This window comes from Salvia hispanica, chromosome 3 (genome assembly GCF_029641045.1).
Source record: "Salvia hispanica isolate PSC_SH4W2 chromosome 3, Shi_PSC_v1, whole genome shotgun sequence".
Lineage (NCBI taxonomy): Eukaryota > Viridiplantae > Streptophyta > Magnoliopsida > Lamiales > Lamiaceae > Salvia > Salvia hispanica.
The window spans coordinates 38,021,714-38,037,264 of NC_142694.1; the positions used below are offsets into that span (position 1 = coordinate 38,021,714).

The window sequence follows — 15,551 nt, forward strand, 5'->3', positions numbered from 1 at the left end:
TAAAGAAAAAAAAACTCCGAATACTCAAACAACCACAGATCTGTCACCAACTTCCACAACAAACACCTCAACATCAAAATAAACAGAGATCGACATAACAATTGAAGAAATAAGCTAACAGCAGAGAGATCTATGCAAAATGACTTGAAATTAACAGCTAAACGCAGATCCACGCACAATAAAACAATTAAACATCATCAACATCAAGGTCGACTCCCAAAAGTGAAGTTCGACGGTGAAAACAAGCAAAACAACTGAAATTAAAGGTAATTGTATCTTCGCCCTCACTAGGACGGTGTTGCCAAACACGAAATCTTCTAGAAAGTACCCTCTCGATCACGATTACCCCAGATCCATTCCCAAGTGTGTGTGTAAAGTGTGTGAGCTAAGAAGAGTGAAAACTATCTCCCATTTTGCATTGCATGCTCTTCTCTATATATAGGCGTTTGAGTGGGCCCAGCGAGGTATAGATAATGACTTTGTTGCCCTCAGCTGTAGACTCCTCTGGCACGCCAATTTTCCTTGTAAATCCTGCTCATTTCGTTCCTTTCTCTCGCTAGACCATCTCCTTCATTACTTCCTTGATCTAGCGATTTTCTTCACACACCTGGCTTAGGAAGCGTGTTAGACCCAGCAATTTATAACATTTTTCGCACATTACCGATGCATGAAATTAGCCTTATCACAAATCCACAGTCACCTTGGAGAGAATACAACCAAGAAGTTTACAATGATATCTAATCCTTAACAACACATCGAAGGCACTAGATAACCAATACAACTTCAAAATAGATGAAATAAATATCTCAAGAAACTACAGTCACGTTCGGAATTTTATAACTGAAGATCTAACCGTCGTTCTAATTCAATTTCCTTCGTTCAGAATGAAGAACCACGAGTCTTCTACCACCAGTTAAAATTTCAAGTCGATTGGACTAAGTTTGGACCTTCGATCAAGACAAAACCCGAGATTGCGCAGTGTAGAAACTTGGAAAACACTCTTTTCCCCCTTTTTCCTTCTACACGTTTTTCTTTTCTCTCAATGTTGCGGCTCCTACACTATTGGTAGTTATTTATAAGTTCTCCATTGACCTATTTAAGTAAATAAATGGGCCAAAAAGATATGGGTCTTTTCCACAAGTTGGGAGCCCTAATCCAACAAATCTTCCCCCGCACAACTGTGTGGAGGATCTCGTCGTTCCGGCAAGAGAACAACAAGCTTCAAACTTACATCTTGGCAAAATCTTGGTCATCATTTGACCAAACGCACAATGGTTACAACTAGTCTTTGTATAGCCTTGTTGCCTCATCACATACTCACATTTTGTTGTACCATTGTTTCGAAACTTGCTTCAAACGGTACAAGCTCTTTTTCAACTTGCACACATAATCCTCTTTAACTGTCACCCTTAACCATTTTAGTTGCTCCATGTAAATTTCTTCAATCAAATCACCATGAAGAAATATAGTCATCACATCCATTTTCTCAATCTCGAAATCAAGGCTTGCAGCCAGCCTCAACACAAACCCTTAACAACCAATCTTGTCTTGTATCTTCGTTTCGAAGAGTTCTTTTCTTGTTTCTGTATGAAGATTCACCTATTCTTCAAAGCTCTCTTACCATTCGGTAACAGAATCAAATCAAAAGTATCATTATCATGAAAAGACTCCATCTCATCTTCCATTGCAAGAAACCAGTTTTGCTTCTCTACACCTTCCACTTCTTCAAAGTACTCGGACTCTCCCCCGTCAGTCAAGAGGACGTACTCATTTGAAGAATATCTAGTAGACTATCATCATTATCAATATCTAGACGATTTTTCAAATTTTCATCTTGTTGGGCATCAACAAAATCATCAAGTTGCATCTCAGCTCCAGCTGCATTACCACCATCTGTAGTAGGCAAGTGTGGTGTATAACTTGGATCAATATCAACGAGGTCATCATGAGAGTGAGAATCTGAACTCTCTGCCTTATCAATAGTCTGGTCTTCACAAAACACCACATCACGGCTTCGTATTACCTTTTTCTCAACAGGATCATACAATCTGTAACTAAACTCATCTTGACCATATCCAAAAAAGATGCACTGTCTTGCTTTAGCATCTAACTTTGACCTCTCATCTCTAGGAATATGAACAAGCTTTGCAACAAAACACCCTAAAACGATCATAAGAGGTGTTCTTCCATGTCCAAATATTTTCTGGAACATCACCCTGCAAAGCAATCGTAGGAGTCAGATTATTAACATTTTCTGGAACATCACCCAAAATGACTATGGAAGTTTCGACTCAAGTATCATGCATCTGACCCTATCCATCAATGTTATGTTCATCCTTTAAGCCAACCCATTCAACTGAGGCGTCTTTGGTGGCGTCTTTTGGTGTCTGATCTCTTGTTGCCTACAATACTCCTCAACTGTCCATGGCACTCACCACCATTGTTTGTCCTGATGCACTTAAATTTCTTTCCGGTCTATCTTTCTGCTAAGGCCTGAAACTCGTTGAACTTACCAAACACTTGATCTTTAGTCTTCAAGGCATATACTCATAGCTTCCTGGAATGATCATCAATAACTGTCACAAAATAAGATGCATCTGAGTGAACCAAATCCAATATATTTGGTTGCCGATGAGGAGGATTAGTTTTGAAAGATACTCGATTTTGTTTCCCCTCTAGGCAATGAGAGCACTTTTCAAAACTAGAACTTTGAGCACCTGGAAGAATATTCTTCTTCACCAAAGTTTCAAGTCCCTTGGCACTAATATGACTCAACCTCTTATGCTACAATTCCAGTGAACACTATTTTTCAACAATATTCACTAAGTCATCTGAAACTGAAGCTTCCAACATATACGAATTTTCCTTCAACTTTGAACCTTTAGCCAATATCATGGACCATTTGCTAATCTTCCATTTTCCATCAACAAAGTTATTTCCATAACCATCACTATCAAGTCTCCCAATGGAAATCAAGTTCAGCAGAACATCTGGAGCATGTCTGACATCTCGAAGTAGCACTATAGAACCATTCTTCGTTTTCAGATGAATATTTCCAATGCCTATAACTTTAGTAGGACCACTGTTACCCATCCTCAATGGACTAAAATCACATCTGGTGTACGTGCTGAAAAACTCTCTTTTGGGAGTGACATGGACTGCGGCACCAGAGTCACTAATCAACATATATTAGAAGAGACCAAATTAATATCATGGTCAGCAACACGGTCAATACTATCTTCTTCAGACCTCTCTGTATTCTTATTATTCTCATTCTCCTTGTTCTTTAAAGACCAACAATTTTTCTTGATGTGACCTGGCTTGTGGCAATAATACCACTCAACATCATTGTATTTGGACGATCTAGACTTGCTTCTACTCTTTCCACTATTACCTTAACCTCTATTTGGATTTCTCTCCCTCTGCTCTGCAAACAAGACTTCATTCTGCGATAATGTGCCTTGAGTCTTCCTTCGAATCTCTTCATTGAGAATTCTATTCTTGGCATAATCAAATGACATTTTTTCTCCAGGAGCAGAGTTAGTGTTCAAGACTCGAAATGCCTCCCAAGAGTCAGGTAAAGTATTAAGTAACCATAAACCAAGTATCTCGTCCTCAAAAGTAACACTAATACTGGACAACTGATTTAACACGCCTTGAAACTTGTTCACATGATTCGATATAGACGAGCCTTCAGAGTATCTCAAATTAATTACTTGTTTCAGCAGATAAAGTTTGTTGTTACCTGTCTTGGAGGCGTACAGCTTCTCAAGAGTATTCCAGAGTGTCTTCGCATTCTTTTCATTTTCAACAAGATTGCGAACATTGCCGTCCACCCACATTCGGATATAACCACACACATGTTCATGCTTAAAAGTCCACTTCATCATTCTTTAACTGCGGCTTCATAGAAGCGAATACAGGTTGATGCAAACTTCTCGCAAATAAAATATCTTTCATCTTGCCCTTCCAAATGATCTCATTCATTCAATTCAAGGAAACCATTTTGCTAGTATTAATTGTCTCCATAATTCAAGCAAATCAAACAACCACAACCGTGGCTCTGGTACCACTCTGTTGGGAGAAATGATCTAATTCTAAGGCGCAGCGGATAAACAAACCTCTCTAATTGCAAGAATATGATAGGAGCACAATATAATACTCCCTCCGTCCCTCTGTAGTAGAGGCGTTATTTCAGCACGGGATTTAAGAAATTATGTTATAAGTGAGTGAAGTGAAGGAAGAATAAAGTAGGAAAGGAAAAAGGTAGAGAGATGAAGAGAGAATAAAGTAAGAAAGAAGAAACGTTGGTGCTTTTTACCTAAATGGGAAATGACTCAGCTAAAACGGGACAACCAAAAAAGGAATACGACTCAGCTACAGAGGGACGGAGGGAGTAACACCTATTGTGGACGAATCAATAATATGATAATGAGAAACGATGATAGAAAATATCAACACCAAGATTTTACGTGGAAAACTCTCTTCAGTGTGAAGAGATAAAAACCACGAGACCCACCAGTGTATCAAATCCACTATCACCAAGGAGAGAATACAACACAATGATATCTAATCCTTAACAACACAATGAAGGCACTGGATAATTAATACAACTTCAAAATAGATGAAATAAACATCTTAAGAAACAGCCGTCACATTCAGAAATTTAAAACTGAAGATCTAATCATTCAAATTCAATTTCCTTCGGTCAGAGTGAAGAACCATAAGTCTTCTACCACCAGTTAAAATTTCGAGTCGATCGGACAACGTTTGGACCTACGATCAAGACAAAACTGCACAGTGCAGAAACTTGGATAACACTCTTTTCTCTCTTCTTTCCTTCTACACGTTTTTCTCTCTCTCTTCTCTCAATATTGCGGCTCCTACACTCTTGATAGGTATTTATAAGTTCTCCATTGATCTATTTAAGTAAATAAATGGGCCAATAATATATGGATCTTTTCTCCACAAGTTGGGAGCCCTAATCCACATATTTATCCAAGTTGGGAGCCCTAATCCACGTTATATCCATGAGTTATTAAGCGATTTTGTCCAAAAATAAAGAACCATTACACAATTTATACAATCTCGAGAAAGAAAAGGAGAAAAGAAAAGGGAGAATAATTAAGTGGGAAACACAAAAAGTTATTTTACATACTACTGATTTAATTAGCATAAGAAGAAAGTGAAACAGAGTAAACGGCGGAAATTAAGTACAGTATTAAAAAGATATAGTAAAAGCACCAAGAGAAGTCATCAATTAGCGCACAATACACTTTGTAAATGGCTGCTCTTCTTCTCTTGAAACAATTATTTTAAGAAAAATGTTTTAGAGACGTAATGTCTCCAAACCATAATGCCATAATGAGGTTAAAATAGTCATTTTATATTTTTATTTAAATTTATGTTTTATACATATACCATAATACCCTTATGCATATAAAATATTTATTTGTATTTAAGAATTAATTATTTAAAAAAATTGTATGTATATTTATGGAAGGCATGATTTAAGCAAATATTGGGATTGTGATTTCTCCCTCCTCCACATTTCGTCGCCCACCTTTTTTTTCATACTCTAACTTCATTATTTCTCTCTCATCTCTACCATTTCTCTTTACAAAATTGATGCTCCAGATCTCATTCTTTTCTTTTTTCCATCTCTACCATATTTTGCATCTTTTGAATTCGGATTTCAATGGAGACATGGAGTAGTAGCCTGAACTCAATGGCGGACACAGTAAGGAGGAAGGAAGGGCTTAAGCCCCTTCCAAGAACTTTTTTTTGTGTTTTTTCCTACTTCAATTTTTTGAAAAAAATTCGCAAACACTCTTTAGCCCTTCCCTAGTTGATATTATTGAAGAGTAAATCATCAGAATTATGGTAGAAGGGGCTGAACTTTGGAATCAAAAAATTGCAGAGGTGAAATTACAGAGATAAAAATGGCTGCTTGTTTGAAGGAAGAAGAAGACGCTCTTTTTAAACAAAATTAATAATATAATATTATTTTAATGTAAAGAATATCTTTATTTGTGATTGGATACATTTAAAGGAAAAGATTGTAATTTGATATGAGTTTGACTTTTATATTTAGATAAAAGATATTAATTTGATATGATAATCTTTCCTTTTATATTAACTGATATATATTCATTTATTTAATTATTATTTAATTCAAAATAAGGGTATATTAGTTCATATAATAATTTAGATTATGGCAAAGTGACGTAATACCCTTATGGCTTGGATACATTATGTCTCTAAATCCCTGCCTTTTTTTAATTAACTCTACTGCATTTATCATGGTCATTCCAAATTGAATTCCATGAAAACTCTACTCACTTAGGGGTGATTAGATACTCAATAAATTATGGGGTAATTAAGTAATCAAACTAAATTATCTTCCTTTGAATTCTTATCTAGATAACTAAACTTATTTTCTTTATTGGTTCAATTATCCTATTAAAGCATGAAAAAGAGTACTAACCTATCTGGGCTGAATAGCATGAAAAAGAGTACCTATCTGGGCTGAATATATGACGCGGACAGTTAGTTAATTTATTTTGTATACCAAATAAACATTTGAGAAACCTAGCTACCAAACGAGTCAGGATAAATATTATCCTAAAGAAACGTAGCTACCAAACGAAGCCTCACAAAATACACTTTCATTTCTTATACGATAGATTAATACTTCCTCTGTCCCACTAAATATGAAACATTTGAGAATTGACATGGAATTTTATATAGTATTGTTTTGTGAGTAAATGAAGAGAGAGTAAAGTAAGAGAGATGAAAAAGTTAGAGATAGAATTGTTTTCGTTTTAGAAAACATTTCATTTTTAATGAGACAATCCAAAAAGAAAAATGTTTCATTTTTAATGGGACACGGGGAGGGAGTAGTACTTATTACTTACTTTACAAATTATACAATTAGTTACTTGAATAAATTTAATTAACATCAACAAATAGTAAGCAAAATATGCCTTGAAAATGAAAATAAAATATTTTAATTAAGAATTCTTGATGCGAAAGCGTATACAAAAATACTCCCTTCGTATTCAAAAAATAGAAACATTTGAAATGGCACGGGTTATAATGCCCAATTGGTAAAGTTAGTGAGAAGAATTGGTAAAGTAAGAATAAGGAAAAGATGAAAGGAAGAGACAAAGTAGTAAAAATAGAGTTAGTAGATTGTGAGGTCCATATCCTAAAATAGAAAGATTTTAAAATTTCTATTTTTAAGAAACAACATAAAATGAAAATAGTTGTTATTTTTAATAAACGACGGGAGTAACAGAATTGGTAAATATTTGGTGTAACCCTAGTTTTTTTAAAACAAATATATTCTTATCAATAAAAAACTGCATTCAAAACAAAGACATCCCATATTATAAGCGCTTAGAACAACTCTATGAACCCAAGGAAATTTTAAAAAAAAATTAGAAAAAATTAAAAATAAACTCAGAAAAATAGTGAATTATCTTTTTTTACCCATAAATAATGTCAGATGGCCAAAATCCATTGTACATCCTTGCTACGATGTCATTCCTACACAGAGAACTTTTTCAACATGTTTGTGGCATCGCCGATGTCTACCGTTTGAACTCTCTTAAATATTTATAGGGATAATTTTCGTTTAAATCATAATTTTTCGTGGACTTATGGTCAATTCATAATGTTAAACTGTAAAATTATTACTACATTTTAGTTTATTCCTCAATTGCTTACAATATTTAAATTTAAAACTAATATGACAGAATAAGTAGTACTCCATGATACTCCCTTTGTAAATATAAAATAATTATTTTTGGACATGTGATTTTATGTAGTGTTTTTTGTGAATTAATGAAGAAAGAGTAAGTAAGAGAGATAAAAAGTAGAGATAGAGTTATTTTTATTTTAGAAAATATTTCATTTTTAATAAGACAACCCAAAAAAGAAAAATGTTTCATTTTTAACAGGACAGAGAGAGTATTAACGATAAAAAGACATTATTATGTGTTTAAAAGATAATGATATATATGAAACAACATAGTTTTTTTTTTAATCATATTTAATTTTATCATATTAGTTTCAATTTTGATTATTAGTATCATAAAACTGAAAAAAAAATTGTATTCCAATTTTAAACAAATATGAAATTGATAATATAAAAGTTATGGTTCATACTTCCTCCGACCGCGAATTGGAATTTCGTATTTCTATTTTGATTAGTCGGCCAATGAGTGTCTTAGTTCATTTTTATTATTAGTTGTAATAGTATCATATTCCAATATCTTATTTCATTTAAAACTAGGGATATTGGCTCCTCTAATATCATGAAACTTTTAAAAAATTAGGTTTTTCCTACAAAGTTTAAAACTGACAAATAATATCACGAACTATACCCGAGTTTGTTATTTCCCATTAACGAAAAACTTATGGCAAATAATATTGATACGGATTTTTTTTATTAATTTCTACACAACAACTTCGAGAGCTTCAAGTTCTTCAATCTTTGAGGATAATTTGTCTTGAAGTACATCCTGTAAAATTGCTCTTCAACCATTAATATAGCTGGAATTTTTTCGTTAGTGGGATATATAAACTCGGGTAAAGTTCGTGATATTATTTGTCAATTTTAAAGTTAGTGGGAAAAACTCTAACTTTTTAAAAGTTCCATTATATTAGGGGCCAATATCCTTTAAAACTAATATACATGTGGGAGTCATAACCTTTTTTTCAACCAATTTTCTTTATATTCCTTAAAATCTATGGTAGAAAAAATTGAGGCTCATATTTGTGGAGACGATACTAACTTTAAAAGCATTTGTAAAAGCGTTGCAACCTTTATAATCTGAACCGACAACATCGATCAAATAAGCATGAATTAAACAATAGTTGGTGTGCCAGTTTATTAATTTGAAAGTTTTTTTTTATTAAGGGGAAAATTAACTAGTGCTACTACTTTAAGTAGGTGGTGGAATCACGGTATATTATATAATAATTATATAATGTTTTGATAATGCATATAAGCTGATGCGCACGGTGTGCGGTGGTTGGAAAAATCAAACAAAAGCTCTGGGGAATATCACCGAGAAGATGGCATAGCAATGTCATAATTTAATACGATTGGTTCAATTGGCACAATAAATTAATAACTTTGATTGCATAATTATAAAAAAAATACCCGAAATTTGATAAGTTTAACAATCTAATCTTCTTGAAAACCAATTTAATAAGCATTTTTTTTGTTTTCTTCAAACGTCTTTGTTGTAATTATAAATTTGTAGTAATTATTTTTTGGGGTTATATTTGTTTAACTATTTTTGATTATATTCTTGGATTAAAACAACAAATATATTCTTAAAAATGATGTAAGAATCATGTGAAAATTATTGGGATAAGCACAACTATTTTGTGCGCTAACAGTATAATAATTAAAAAAGTAGCAAACAACTAGAAATTCATGGTCTGGATCTAACATTGAACAAACTAAAAATGAAACATGAATATTTGAAAATGGGGATTCTCTCGCACTGCATTCTTGGCTTCTCTCTGTTGATTTTAGCCTGCGCCGTATTTTATCTGAGCAAGAACGAAGTTCCGACATCGTACGAGAATATTTCAAGTAGCAGCTAGCTGCAACTTATTTGAAGGTAGATGGGTTTTTGATAATGTATCACTCCCTTTCTACGAGGAAAAATGTTCGTTTATGTTGGGTGAGTTTGCGTGTGAGTCCTTTGGTAGAAAATATTTGAAATATCAAAATTGGAGATGGCAACCTCATCAATGTGATCTTCCTAGGTCTGTGTCTATTACTCAATTTACAAAATATTGGTGGGATTAGAATATTCAAATTGATGTTGAAAATAGGTTCAATGGAACGGCGTTTCTTGAGAAAATAAGGGGCAAAAAGCTCGTGTTTGTAGGCGACTCGTTGAATCGGAATCAATGGACGTCCATGCTTTGCTTGATCGAGTCCTCGCTTGGCCCATCGTCACTGAAAACAGTCGTCCGTGACAAGAATACGCGCTCTTTCCACTCGATGGTAAGAGTTACTGACTTATTTTTGTTATACTAGTATTCCCTCCGTCCCCAAAAATTCATCACATTTGCTCCGGCACAGATTTTAAGAAATATAATAGAAAGTGGCTTGAAAAAGTTAATAAGCGTGGGTCTTATTTTATGTATTAGTTTTATAATAAAATGTGAGTAAGAATGAGTTAGTAAAATGTGGAGTCAACTATAATAAATGGTAAAAGTGAAAGGTGACAAATTTTTGGGGACGGTTGAAAATGAAAATAGGTGACGAATATTTAGGGAAGGGTGGAGGATTTTTTTTGTGTGAAATTAACATATGTTTGACCAATACTAGGAATATAATGCGACGATCGGGTTATACTGGTCTCCCTTCATGGTTGAGTCGAATTGTGACGACCCACTTATTCATCGTGTTAAAACTCGAGTTATTAGGCTTATGGGCATAGACAAGCACGCGAGGCATTGGAACGATGCAGATATACTTGTATTTAATTCCTATTTGTGGTGGGCGGATTCTATGACAATCTTATTGTGGTGGGCGGATCCTATGACAATCTTGTAAGTGCATCATGTTAAAATTATTAAATCTTGTCTCACATCGACTTGGTGATGATCCTAGCTCATGTATATAAGTATGGTCTAGGATCATCATCAAGTCGATGTGGGACAAGATTTAATAGATTTAACACATTGTTTGCTATAAAAACCAATTTCCTACTCGTAACCCCTCTCAATAGTCAATACTCTTCTCAGATGGGGAACATCATTCGAGAGCTCTGATGCCATAAATCAGACAGTGGATGGCATGAGCACTCGGCTCTACGAGATGGTCCTCGATATATGGTCGGATTGGCTAGAAATCAACATAAATCGAACAAAAACAAAGATGTTTTTCATGAGCCCTTCACCTTTTCATCTATAGTAAGTCACTCTATTATTATAAATTTTCTATTAATGGAAATAAATATAATCACACACCTGCAGCGGTAAAAAATGGGATGAGCTACGCAACTGCTACAAAGAAACAGAGCCAATTTTAGATGAGGGATCAATTGGTCTTTCAATTCTTGGTTTCAAAATGAGAGTCGCAGAATTAGCCTTGGAGAAGCTGAGGACTCGAGGCATAAACATTGAATATTTGAATATAACACATTTGTCAGAGTTTAGAAGGGATGCTCATCCCTCAATTCACAAGTATTTTTTTCATACTATAAGTGAGGAGGAATTAGCAAATCCAACAAGCTACTCAGATTGCAGCCATTGGTGTCTTCCTGGAGTCCCTGATGTTTGGAATCAAATTCTTTATTCTTATATTATGAATTTTTGATGAGAAATGATAAGAGATTAAGCTATAATGTGACATGAATAGTTAGTACTCCCTCCGTCCACAAAAAATAGTGCAATTGGTATATGACACGGGTTTTAATGTAGAATTGGTAAAGTAAGAGAGAATGGGAAAAAAATAAGAGATAAGGAGAAAAAGTATGTGAGAAGTAGTGTTAGTGGAATGATGTGTATGGTTATTATTTGTTGAAAACTTTCCATAAATGAACGTGTTCTGTTTTTGACCTACTCCTTGTACTTTCATATTTATTTCCTTTCGCCATTCATAAACAAAACAGTAGAATTTAGTGAAGAAAACGAAACAAAAATTACATGTTCAGAATATAGAGGTGAAAATACCCGAAAAAAGGAAGAAGAGATTCATACAAATAAAAATACTAGTACGAAACGATTCAGTACAAAAAAACTAGAGTTAAAAAGAGAAAAATTCACGTATGCAAGACAAAAGTGCATAATAAAAAAAGTACAAAGAAAAACGAAAATACAAGAAAATAATATTTTAATATATGTCTAATACTCCCTCTTTTTGGAGTCATGTTTCTCCACTTTAGTTTGTCCCCAAAGAGTCATTTATACTAATAAAAAGTAGATTTCAAATTCCACTAATCTCGTTCCATTTATATTTTATTATAAAAAGTATCACACCCGTGCAATGCACAATCCCATTAATTTTTTATTCGTTTTAATTTGAAATTGTAAATTTAGTTTATGATATGAGAAATAATATTATTATATCAGGATTGTATACAATACCAATTTATTATCCCAACAAATAATTTATATATGTAGTATTATTTTATAAATTAATAATTAATTAATAAAGTCGAAGTAAAATTTTAATAATAATTTTTATTCAATTGTAATATCGGTAAATACATATAGCTATAACTATAACAAAGATCGTAGTATTATTATTATTATTGTTGTTGTTGTTGTTGTTGTTGTTTTTGTTGTTGGGATTGGTATACTGAAAAACATATTTCGAGCATGTTGCATTGATAGAATTGCTTGGATACAATTAACTCTACAATGCACTTTTAACCCAAGGCGAGTAGAAATAATTTTATCGCATTGGTGTTTGCTTATGCATTTATAAGATGTTTGTCAAACATTTAAATGTATAAAAAGCAAACAAGTCTAATTCTTCTACATAATAGACTGGTCGTGAACGACGTTCACAGAATGTGACGCAGTCGGTTCTTTGTAGAAGAGAAATAGAATTTCACAACCTAGATAGATTTTGGCTACCTATCGTGAAAGGTTGCAATGTCAGTCTGCATGTTTCCTTACCTTAGGAAATAAACAACATTGATATGGTATAGCATTGAAGGATCAAACAGTTGAGATAAGTTTCTCTTGCTATTTATTGAAAGACGAGGTCTCGGTGATTGTTATTTCTTAATCATTGTTGACATAACATTGAGCATACGATATTGATTATGCGCTACGTTGATTTATCAAATGGTGCGAATTTTTTGCAATCTAAGAATCCTAATATCTTGGGTAGTGGTGATTAATGTCTAGGAGCTGCTAGTATTGTTATTGCAATGAACCGTGTGCTGGGTGAATCCAGTTTGATAATATCCTCAAGAGGTGTTCGAAAAAGGTTTAATTATTCAGAAATCCGGTCGGTTGGAATTTATTCCACAATAATAAATAAAGATTTTGAACAAGACAACTATTGAAAAAAGATAGTAATTGACTAAAGTCAAATAGCAGACTTAAATTAATTAATGAATATTTATATCTTAAACACGAGAAATAATTAATTAAAGAGGTAAAGCGCATATTACTCGTAATTTGGGATTGGACGGACAATCAATATTATTTTACTGTAGTGACTGATAATAATATTCTGTTGGACTTGTATTAAGTTGAGGCTAAATTTAATTAGTAAAAGACCAACAGGTTTGACCCAAGTTCAACCTTCATTGATCCCTAATCTGGCCCATCATAACTCAATATAAAAGGATATTAGAAAGAAGATTTAATGTGATTTAACGCATAAATTTCGTTCCCTTCATTTATGAGTGGACAGTTTCTTCAGTTCTGTTCTTCACAGAACTGAAGTTCTGTCTTCTTTCTAATCAAGCCCTTTTCGATTTCGATAAACTTTGCTCACCCAAAGGTCATAATCTGAGTTCAGGATACAGATTAGAAGATTCGTGGTTGAGTACAAAGATTATCTCGTGGAGAAGGTGCAAACAATCGATAATTCTTTGGAGAATCAGATCGTTAATTCTAAACCTTAGGAAATTCATGAATTAAGGTTTTGATTCCTTGTTTGTGAATTATGTGCGTTCTAGCATGCAATTTTGTGTTTAACACGTGAATCAATTAATTTCATAATCGATCAAATAGATCTATAGATCTGATTTATTTGTATATGCATGCTTTCCGATGTGCAAGGGACACCAAACTCCAACAACTATATCATTTAAGAATATAATATCTGTAAATATATTATTATATTTATTATGATGATGAATAATCCATATTTAAATTAACTATGACAATAAATAAAATGATATAATAATAATAATAATAATAATAATTATTATTATTATTATTATGTTTTAAATTAATAATTATTAAGAAAATCTTAATATATTAAAATTATTAATTAAAAATAATTACTGTTTATATTTATAGTTTTTGTTTATTTAAATATAAAATTTAAGATCTTGATATTTTCCAAACATAAGAAAATAAAGTTGTTAGAAATCATATTTCCATGATTTATTTTTCTAGGTTTTATTTTCCTTCCCAACTTCACTTTCTCGTCAACCAAACATGGCTTAAATGATTGACCGATACACAAATTTAAATTCAATATTCTATCAAAGGCGTATTATTTATTTCATTTGTTGTAACTCAGATGATTTATGTAAATAATTACTAGAATGAAAAACAAAATCGTCATCGAACTCAGGTTTCTGGACGGACAAAATACCTTAATGACTGTTGCGCCACTTATGATTTTTGTAATATCAATCTAAATATTATATTAAGTAGACAATTATTTGGGGTACAGTTCTACTACCCCATTATTCTTAGCTGGATCCGTCATGATTATTTTGTTATATTAATTTGTACCATTATCGAAATTAATATGTGATGCCCTAGCTCAGTGCCATGATTACGGATTTTGAAAGTCTATAAACCTCCATGTGAGTTTAACCCCTAAATACTGCTTTGATAGCTGTTCTCTTGTGATTCAAGAGTATTTTTAGGATATTTCAAGGTTTGTGATTTTCTTTGCATCACACTTATCTTTGCATCACAACTATTAGCCTCTTTCCATTTTTGATAATATAATCAACCAAGAGAAAATTCCTTCGTCCCCAAACAATTGTTCTTCCTTCTAAGTTTTTATATCTTGTTTCACAAAATTAGGCAACTTTCATTTTTGACAAGTTTTCTTTATTAACAGATGTACCTTATTCTCCACCCACTAATAACAAATTTTCTTTGCATCTATTTCTTATTTTACTAGTTTCATATTAAAACTAGCATGATTTCCAAAATCTATACTATACGGAGTATTAATTTTAAGATCAGAGAGACTCTTAGAGCATCTCCAATGGCTTTAGGCCAGCCACATGCTAGCCACTCTCTCTCTCTGCCATGTCATCAGCACTAAAATTCCACCTGCCACATCATCATTTTAATCAAATAGGCTAGCCACAGGCTAGCCGCAATAAAAATAATTAAAAAACAACTACATTTACGAAATTAAACACAAAATACGGAATTAAAATTACGACACATATACGGGAAAAATTCGTTAATTTTATTTAAATAAAAAAGTACATTAACTAAAAATCAAAAAAATTACATAATAAAAAAAAATCTGGGCTTCCACACACGAGCCACCGCCCCACTCTACTCCTCACTAATTTATTAAAAAAATACATTAAAAATGCAATAATTTTATATAAATTAAAAAAGGTCTATTCTAAAAAAAATTACATAATTAAAAAAATTCATAAAAAAATACATTAAAAATGCAATAAAAAAATGCATAAAAAATATTAAAAAATATAATAAATAAAAAAAAAAGCATAAAAAAATACATTAAAAAAAATGCAACCGGCTAGCCGAAATTGAGCCTACTATGGCGGCTAGCGGGATAGGCCAGTGGTCGGCTAGAGCTCGCCGATCGGCTAACCGAAATGCCG

At 32.8% G+C, this 15,551-nt stretch overlaps 1 pseudogene across 1 annotated transcript; it reads left to right on the forward strand.

Moving 5' to 3' along the window:
- The first annotated feature begins 9,386 nt into the window (after positions 1-9,386).
- LOC125216479 (protein trichome birefringence-like 34) lies at positions 9,387-11,549 on the forward strand (annotated as a pseudogene). The gene is made up of 5 exons (XR_016137391.1): positions 9,387-9,789; positions 9,859-10,033; positions 10,361-10,584; positions 10,780-10,947; positions 11,011-11,549. The product of XR_016137391.1 is annotated as a protein trichome birefringence-like 34 (transcript).
- Positions 11,550-15,551: the final 4,002 nt, after the last annotated feature.